The sequence below is a fragment of the Mytilus californianus genome, unplaced genomic scaffold, assembly GCF_021869535.1.
Source record: "Mytilus californianus isolate M0D057914Y unplaced genomic scaffold, xbMytCali1.0.p SCAF_4, whole genome shotgun sequence".
Lineage (NCBI taxonomy): Eukaryota > Metazoa > Mollusca > Bivalvia > Mytilida > Mytilidae > Mytilus > Mytilus californianus.
In genome coordinates, this window is record NW_026262690.1 from 57,055,119 (window position 1) to 57,065,526 (window position 10,408).

The following is a 10,408-nucleotide window of genomic DNA, read 5'->3' on the forward strand; positions in this document are numbered from 1 at the left end:
TTTAGATATCAAGTTAGTACCATAGGGTTTGGAAATGCAATCTTTACCCAAGAAACTATAGTTATTTAAAAGCAGCTGCTAAACCATGAAAATGACGTCAAGGACAATGGACATATGACAGAAGGAAACTTCGTAACATAAGGCATCTGCCTACAAGGTATAAAGCATCCAGGTCTTCTAGCTTCTGAAATATAAAGCTTTATACACAAAGTGTAAGCTGCTGCAGCCTGATAGTAATCCCTGTCTTGCAATTTGGAACAAAAATCAAACAGGATCTTGTTCTTTCAAAAGGACATTTTCAAGGCAGTTGCAGGTTGAGACATGCTTCAAAAATGTTATCAGGAAATTCTGATTTTGTTCAAATTTTAGTCTTTTAACTGCTATTGTGACCTAGACCTTTGACCTTTTGACTTGAAATCAATATGGATATTTTTCTTAAAAAAAAAGACCCAGCTGAAGATTGTTGAAGATCTGATTTATAGATCAAAAGATATAGGCAAATGATGAAACTTTTCCCCAAGTTTCACTTACTTTATAAGCTCTGTGGCCATGAAATTGGAACTACTGACCCCAAAATCAGTGCAGTTCTTTTTCTATCCACAAGGCCTGTGCATTTTCAAGCTTAGTTTGGTCAAGGTTGCACAAATGGTTTAAAAGATATCTAATTGGCAAAATTTATGTTAACCATAAGAGCATTCTTCATCCCATTGGCAATTATCAAGTATTCATAAAAATGGATAACAGGAATCACCAAGAAAAATTTTGACACATAGTTAGAAATATATCATCCAGAAATCAAAATTTATTGATACTTCAGATTATCAACAATTGCTGTGATCATTGACCTAGTGACACTTATTTGTCATAAAATATGGCAAATAGGGTATTTTTGGGGCCCTTTATAGCTTGCTGTTCGGTGTGAGCCAAGGCTCCGTGTTGAAGACCGTACTTTGACCTATAATGGTTTACTTTTATAAATTTTGACTTGGATGGAGAGTTGTCTCATTGGCACTTATACCACATCTTCTTATATCTATATGCAAATGTCAAATTTGTCATAATTAGGTCCAAAAATAATTTCAATCCCTTTGAGTGATTCCTTTTCTGAAAACATTGATATTTACCTACATAAAGATCAGACAAGAGTATACTGATCATGATTAAATTCATGTGGAAAGTCTTTCAGGTATAGGTTTTGCCATAATATATTACATAAACTTATCATTATCAATGAACTATGCAAATGAGGTCAAAATCAACCATGCCAGACAGACATATATACCTTATAATTATGTAATTATCCAATTATAGCTTACCAACTGCTTATAGTATTTGAGAAAAAGACTAAACCATAAAGACTTATTATTGTTCAATGAAACATGAAAATGAGGTAAAAACCATACAATCATTCAATACACAAAAGATAGTTGACCTATTGTTTATAGCATCTGAGGAACAGACTTGGCCATACAACTTTCACCATAATCAGTGATCCATGAAATCAGATCAAGGTCAAGTGAACCCTGTCTGACGGACATGTACATCTTACACCAAATATAGTTAGCCTATTGCTTATAGTATCCAATAAACAGACCTTATTACAAAAAAATAAACATTGACCAATTAGCAAATGAGGTCATGGTCAGATGAACCCTACCTGACAACATTTATACCATGCAATCATTCCATACACCAAATAATGGCAAAACCATGAAAACTTAACATGAAAATTAGGTCAAGGTCAGATGAACCCTGCCAGACAAATATGTAAACCATACAATCATTCAATACACAAAAGATAGTTGACCTATTGTTTATAGCATCTGAGGAACAGACTTGGCCATACAACTTTCACCATAATCAGTGATCCATGAAATCAGATCAAGGTCAAGTGAACCCTGTCTGACGGACATGTAGACCTTGCAAGGATCTCATAATATACCAAATATAGTTCTATTACTCATAATTGAAAAATTCAGAAGACAAAACAAACTATAATCTTTTCTTTTTTTAAACACTTGCTGAACCATGAAAATGAGGTCAAGAACTTTTGGACATATGACAGCGGTAAACAAAAGGCATATGTATACAAGGTAAGAAGCATCCAGGTCTTCTCCTTTCTCAAATATAAAGCCTTTGATAAATTGTTACATGTATCAGCACCGTTGCAGGATAGGCATCCCCATGTCTTGCATTCTTTGATAATTGCAGACGGGACAATAAAAGTCGGGAGCTTTTCCTCAATTTTGCATTAAACCCCTTTGAAGCACCAGAGTTAATTAACAGTATTTGTTTTGAGTTTGTGTCGCTCAGTACTAGTTTTCTTAGTGGTATTTTGTGGAATGATGTTTAGTCTTTTTTATCATGGTGTTGACTGCAATTTTCCACTTATGATTTTGATTGAAAAACATATCGTTTTTATTTGTCCAAATTGTTTGTTACTTCCTCTGGATGATCTGTTAAATTTGGACCGAAGTGATCCAGAAATATGTTGTGACCTTATTTTCCTTTTTGTGTTTGACAGGAGTGGTATGTTGGGGTAACTCATAGATCAGAAGTCATAGAGACCGAGGCTTTTGATGATAGGGCCTTGGTCAATAAGCAGAAAATTGAGGTCAAGGTTAAAGGTCAAGGTCATCTATTGAATTTTGAGCTTCTCCATGACCTTTTACCTTGAAATATAGGTCAAGTTCAAAGTTAAATTTGATGTTCTAGATTTTGACCTTTGCTTTAACTTCATACTGGTACATGATAAAGCCATAAGGTCTTTGCATTAGGCTGGACAACATATGACCTTGAAAAAGTCAACCAAAAGTGACGTTGTGTAAACAGGAAGTTTTATTTTTTGCACTCATTTCATGTAAAAGTACATAAAAACAATATATTTTCAAAATTAGTGAGATTCAACTTTCATTTGACACTGGAAGTGGCAAATTATTTACCTTATTGCAAGCAATAGTATATTGAAACCATACATTTTTTGAATTAGTACAATGAAAGCTATTATATGACACCATAAGATGCATTTAATACATCGGAAGTAGTCAATTATCTCCCTTATTTCATGCAAAAGTACATAAAAACCAAACATTTAATTTTTAAAGCAGTGTAATGAAGATTGTCATTTGACACCAGAAGTGGCATTTCATACACCGGAAGTAGCCAATATTTTTCCCTTTATTTCAGAGGAAATACATGGAAACCATATATTTTTGGAATCAGTGAAAAGTAAGCCTTTGATGACACCAGAATTTTTTTAAACCAGAAGTAGCTGATCATTGCCTTTATTTTAAAGAAAAGAACTAAAGAAAAAAAAGAAAGAAAGTATATGTATCTGTTTAAGATTATTGACATTGGTTTTGCATATGAAGGTTACTTTTATGTAAATTGTAAAAAAAAGGTTTTTGCATCTATATATATATATATATATATATATATATATAAAAGTTAATTTAAAACCTTTATCATCAACATGTGAGTTGGAGAGTCGTAAGTGTGTTCAGCCTATGATAGATGAGATATATTTTCTGAACAACTGTAACAGTCACGGAAATGGGCAATGCAAAATAAGTTAGTAAAATAAGTTGGCCAAAATAGGTACAGTAGTCTCAGTAGATAAAAATATATGAACAAATAGACTGGTAATGTCAAACAAAGTGTTTCATTCACCTAAATGCATAATCTATGGAAAATTTGAGACACCTCTCAATGTCAACTTGGCATAATCTGTAAAACAGACTAATAACTACAAATCAATCTTCCAACAAGCAAATAACAATAAAAAGGCAAACAAAAAACTTTATCTTAAGTAAAATCATATGTAACAAAACAAAAAATTAATCCTTCACTTTGTCTGTTGGGTCAGATTTAAATAATGCCCTTGCATTGTTTATAACTGTCTGGTTGTCTCTTTGTAAATATTCTGTGATTGTTTCATTTGACCGCTTCAAAGTATATGATCCTGTTAAGCCCATGAATGACATCCACACTAAGCCTGAAATGGTAGAAAAATTCTCATAATTTGTACATAAGTATTGTGGATTTATTTTTGTGGGTACCAATTTTCGTGGATTGCGGGAAACTTTATGCATTTGTGTGGACATTTGATTTAGTGGTTTTGGCAAATAGATATAAGAAGATGTGGTATGAGTGCCAATGAGACAACTCTCCATCCAAGTCACAATTTGTAAAAGTAAACCATTATAGGTCAAAGTACGGCCTTCAACACGGAGCCTTGGCTCACACTGAACAGCAAGCTATAAAGGGCCCCAAAAATGACAAGTGTAAAACCATTCAAACAGGAAAACCAAGAGTCTAATCTATATAAAGTCTATATACAAGCCTTTAAAAAATTAGTAATTTGTTGAACATTTAAATTTGTGGATCACCTGTACCCATAAATCCACAAAAATTAGTATGCCACGAATAATAATGAATCCACAGTAAGTTAATGTTAACAAGCATTCGACAGACAGACAAACGGACAGATGGACAGAGTGCAAACCTAAAGTCCCCTTCGACTTCGTTGGTAGGGGACTAAAAATCTAAAGTCTCTCCTTTTAATTACTCAAGGACTTATCAAATGTATATACCAGTACATGTATGTCCTTAAACATAATATTCAGTCTTTGTGTTACAGTAGATTTAACTTTCTTGCAATCATATGATATGCATACTATGTCATGATGTACGTTTGAGAAATTGATTTGTCCTTTTATTCCTCAGGTTCTCTTTATTGTCACATTTTTAAGTTTCGATTCATGGCTGATAGTCCTTGTACTGTTGTTGTCATGCTATTAAAAACAATCTTAAAAAAGTCATTAGGACCAGATAAGCATAATAGATTCTTTTGATATGATATTGGTTCTAATTTTATAGGTTTCTAAACCTGAGATCATTTTCTATTATAGAAATATTAGGCCATGTTAAATAAATATTTTTGTTCTCAGACAATGACTTCTGAAAAATACAATTTTTGTATTTACTATTTTGTTTATATTTACCGGTACTTTTTGCAAACACTGTATTCATTCAATGGTATCTCTTGCTAAAAGAACTTGTATACTTGGGCAGTGATGTAGAATTGTTTGACCTTTAGTCACATAAATGATAATTCAGATGACTAGCAAGAAGAAAGACAATAGTTACCAAAAATAAGGGATCCATATGTAGCATGAATACAAAACCTCCATGATGGCTTTAAAAACTTTATATTCTGTTTCCTGTAGTAGTAGCCTGTTATACCAGCAAGAATCAAAGGGTTAACTGTTGCTATAACTTTACAACTCATACAGTCCTTCCCATTCATCAAGTCAAGAAATTGTTCCCTTTTTTCTTCCTTGCTTTTTATCTTAATTGCATGTTCAGCTATAATTTCCTCTTTAGTCTGGTTTTCTTTTTTTGTCTTTTCTGGATTAATTATTGCTGCAAAACAGTATTATGAGTATAGAAGAATACAAAGATGTGCTACTGATACAGCTGTTCCCATTGACAGAGATAGTGACAGGAATTATATCCAAAAAAAAATGCAAAAAAAAAGAAAAGAAGAAGAAATGAGCAATTGCAAATATTTCAAAATTAAATAATACAAATTACAAATGCCATTATATAATATTTTGTGTTTAAATGTATCACAAACTCACTTATTTCATGGGTGTTAGCCCAATGTGGTATATTTAAGAAATAATTCATGGGGCTTGAATTTATTGTGATTTTACCATGGGTTGGCCCTTTATGCAAAATATTTTACCACGAGCAATAGCGAGGGGTAAAATATCAGCATAAAAGGACAACTCATGGTAAAATCAATATAAATTCAAGCCCTCATGGATTATTTCTATTCTAATAGGACAAAGACAGCAATTCTTTTGTTTCAAAACGCTCTAGGAGAAGGGAAAAATGTTTGCTGTTCCCGTAATTGAACACACTATTAATATTGACGTAAAACTAAATAAGTGACATGCTTTAATGATTTACAATAACATACTAAGACAGGTTTGGACGAAGTTTATTGATTATCTTACTTTTATTTAAGAAAATGGGCTTTTAGTAAATTCTTATCATTGCTTGTTTATGTTTTCATGTTTTGACAACTTTTAGTTTCAAATTCGTGCATTTTCCCATAGAATGCTTATATTCTTATGTCATCGTTCATTGACGTCATTTACACCATCTGACCTCGGGTAATCCATTCATAAAAATCAAACGATGTGGGAGTAAGATTGGAACAGCCCAAACAATTCATGATGTTGACAATCAGCTGACATATCAATATATTCATATTTCCCACGGGTGTGTACTCAAAGCGTTTGGAGAACGTCATATTAGAATTATTTATTCTTACATGTTATATAAACATTATCAATAGAGAAAGTTGTAGTATTATCAATTCAGCTATGCATCTATCTCAATGTAACTGAAGCATCTTTGATACGCTATTAAGAATGTATGCATTGGCTTTCGTTGTATTACATTAAATGAAAAAGTCAAATATATCTTAAATTGCAAATATTGTCCAAATGCTTCATGCTACTAGAAAAGGGCATTTGAAATGGTGATGTGATACAATATTATTCTGTATATTCAAATACAGGGAAAATGATTTATTGATTGCCAGTTACTTAGCGTCAAGTGGTAAATGACCCTAACATTGTAAACCACTTACAATAAATACATATGTTTACATGAGCTACAAAGCCAGGACAGTTACCCTAAAGGAAATCAGCTTATCAGTGTTAATGTTTTAAATGACCAAGAAATTATGCTATGAAGCAATTCTGTCATGTTCATTCAAATCCAATGTACACTGAAAAAATGGCAAAAACCATGATTTAGTAACATGCTGAAAGGATACCAGAAGCTCCATCTATTTAAAAAGAATAAAATATTTGTTAAATCAGTGACAAAAGAAATAAAGCTAGTCTTTAAAGTAAAGTTACAGAAGGTGATTTGCTTGAACAAACTTTTGTGACGGGACCGACCTGACTGACAGATAGAGAAAAAATAAAAACAATATTGAAAGAGGGGAGCCATTTAAATTACTATGACAATAAAATATTGGATAACATCTGCCCTTTTGTATCATCATTAAAGTGTATTCATGTTGCAGAGCATGTCATATAGACTATTCTGATAGTCAAATTCAAAATTGAAACTATAAACTCTTCCAATACCATCATCACCTTCTAATACAACTGTTTGTATAATTTTTTCAAAACCTTATTTTTATCTTATTTTTTATGTGGCTGAATAAAATGTACAGGATATATATTTACAATGTATATCTGATCTCCAATTACATGTGCATGTGAAAGAAACGACAACCAATCAATTAATCTATCCAATTACATGTAAATACACATAATAAATTTATACATACCAATTCCTGGTTTTTCTAATTGACTAATAAAGTTTCCCATTACAGAAACATAGCACCTGAAATACAAAATGTATCCATCAGATTTAACAAATTATAAATAAAGCAATGTGTTCATAACCTTTTTGATACATACTACATAACATTTGTTAACTGACATTCTTGCAATACTATTTAATCAAAATAATAGTATCTCACCTGTGCACTTGTTATATTAAAATCACCAGTCGGTTTTTTTTTCAAGATGGTTAATGCATGGTAGGGGCCCATGCATTCAGTTAAACCCCAATCATCCAATTGAATCCTTTAAAATCTAAAATTCCCCATACTATATAATCCCCATCCTTTCGTAAACATGATCAACATCATTTTAGTCATTCCCCTTCCATCAAAACTTTCACAGAAAAAAACTCTTTTGTGTTCAAACATCTTTTATTAAAGACAAAGAAGTAAACACAATGGTTTTTTGTCACATTATTTTACTATGTTTACCCTCACCAAATCAAATTAATTGACATAAAACATTTCAGATAACAAATTTCTGAACAAATCAAATTGATCATTTTTTTTATACTTTATAAATATTGCATTTCTTTTCATAACGAAAACATTTGATTTATATATATTTTGTTATACAGTTGTAGTACATGCATCTAACCAATGTTCATGTCAGGTCTCTATTTTATACATGCATGGTCTGGATCAAGAAAAAAACTGCTTAAGCAAAACAGTGTACACAGGAAATTTTTCTTACACAATTGTTAAATCCAATCCCCAGTGGCAATCCCACAATATATTAACATGATTAATTGAATAAATAACATGAAACATTTTAGATGAAAATTTTATTGCTAAAAAATAAATTGTATCATGTTATGTAGTGTGTATATTTATGTTATATACTAGAAATGAAGTCACTGCCATCTGGACAGTGGTGATTGATTGTTTATTTGCAACTACCTAAAGTAAACTTAAAAAAATGTTTTGACAAAGTTTGCTAATTTTTAGGATGATGATGGATTGGTACCACATTAGGTTAAATATCCAGTGTTACATGCATATCTGGACAAGAACTTGTTAATAATGCCCTGCTTTGAATCTTTTAAACTGAGCCAGGTTTTTAATTGGGCTAGTTCACAATAAAACAATCAGGAGGAAAGCCTGTCAACCTACCAAGACACTTTTTCCGACTCCTAACCAACCAATCTTTACCCTTAGTCCATTTTTTACCTGCTTAATAGAGAGGGTTCCCGAGAAAATAAATGTCAAATCCTGAATTCCTGTGAAAATAATGTGTCCGCTCCTGTATCACAGTACAATTAAATCCTGATATCCGGAATTCCCTGATGATTGAACTGGCTATTCTCATATTCCTGGGAATTAAACGGCTCAATCTGGAATTCCTGAAAAAGGTCCTCCTGCCCCTCTTATTAGCAGAGAAGCAGCAAATACCAATTTTTTTTCTCTTTCTTTGACCTGGCTGGGGATAGAACCCATGACCTCCTGAACTTGAGACAAGCATTTTAACAGATCTTAACAACACAAGACCAAAAAGGGTTCTGCTAATTTTTACCTGTAAAACACTTACTCTTGTTAAAAAGGGAGATTTTTTTGTTGTTAGTGGCTTTGAGCTATCTGTCAGTAACTGCGAGTACTCTCAGATCTGTACTTAGTGTCTTTTTGTTGTTTGGATGTACAAGTACCCGGCCACGTCCACTTGTATTTTTATCCATCTGATGAGTTAAGCCTCTTTCAACTGATTTTTATAGTTCGTTCTTATGTTGTACTGTTACACCACTGTCCCAGGTTAGGGGGAGGGTTGGGATCCCGCTAACATGTTTAACCCCGCCACATTCTGTATGTATGTGCCTGTCCCAAGTCAGGAGCCTGTAATTCAGTGGTTGTCGTTTGTTTATGTGTTACATATTTGTTTTTCGTTCATTTTTTGTACATAAATTAGGCCGTTAGTTTTCTCGTTTGAATTGTTTTACATTGTCATTTGGTCTCTTGTCGAGAGTTGTCTCATTGGCAATCATACCACATCTTCTTTTTTATAGATACTGGAATCTCTGAATGTTGCATGCACATCTCTAAAAATTTAACTACAGCTGTATGAAAAATTCATCAATCTTTTTCCTTAACCATGTAAATTGGAAGACATGTAGGAGAGAAGTATAGATAAAGTGCTTTTTCTGAGTTAATGTCCTTGGATTTTAAAACATGTACTGTAATACCCTTACTGGAATATCTCTGAATGTCGCATGCACATCTCTCAAATGGATGACCTAAAAATTTAACTACAGCTGTAAGAAAAGTTAATCAATATTTTTCCTTAACTTTGTAAATTGGGAAGACATGTAGGAGAGAGGTATAGATAATGTGCTTTTTCTGAGTTAATGCCCTTGGATTTTAAAACATGTACTGTAATACCCCTTACTGGAATATCTCTGAATGTCGCATGCACATCTCTCAAATGGATGACCTAAAAATTTAACTACAGCTGTAAGAAAAGTTAATCAATATTTTTCCTTAACTTTGTAAATTGGGAAGACATGTAGGAGAGAGGTATAGATAATGTGCTTTTTCTGAGTTAATGCCCTTGGATTTTAAAACATGTACTGTAATACCCCTTACTGGAATATCTCTGAATGTCGCATGCACATCTCTCAAATGGATGACCTAAAAATTTAACTACAGCTGTAAGAAAAGTTAATCAATATTTTTCCTTAACTTTGTAAATTGGGAAGACATGTAGGAGAGAGGTATAGATAATGTGCTTTTTCTGAGTTAATGCCCTTGGATTTTAAAACATGTGCTGTAATACCCCTTACATAAGTTATCATGCAATCATAACAAATATTTAAATTCTCTCATTTAATGTTCTCACCTAGTAATTGAAATTATCACTTAAATATAGTCGTTTAGAGTCATAAGTCTTGCATCAGGCTTTCCATTCCAACTGTAAATCGGGGTCTCACTAATTGACGACAAGAAGCGACAAGAAGCGTCAAAAAGCCGCAAAAGTACATCGCA

At 32.6% G+C, this 10,408-nt stretch overlaps 1 long non-coding RNA gene across 1 annotated transcript; it reads right to left on the minus strand.

Moving 5' to 3' along the window:
* Window positions 1-3,782: 3,782 nt before the first annotated feature.
* On the minus strand, window positions 3,783-10,384 carry LOC127698517 (uncharacterized). The gene is made up of 4 exons (XR_007980849.1): window positions 10,263-10,384; window positions 7,379-7,434; window positions 5,149-5,424; window positions 3,783-3,994 (listed from the first exon to the last, which is right to left on the minus strand). It is a non-coding gene; the product is annotated as an uncharacterized LOC127698517 (long non-coding RNA).
* Window positions 10,385-10,408: the final 24 nt, after the last annotated feature.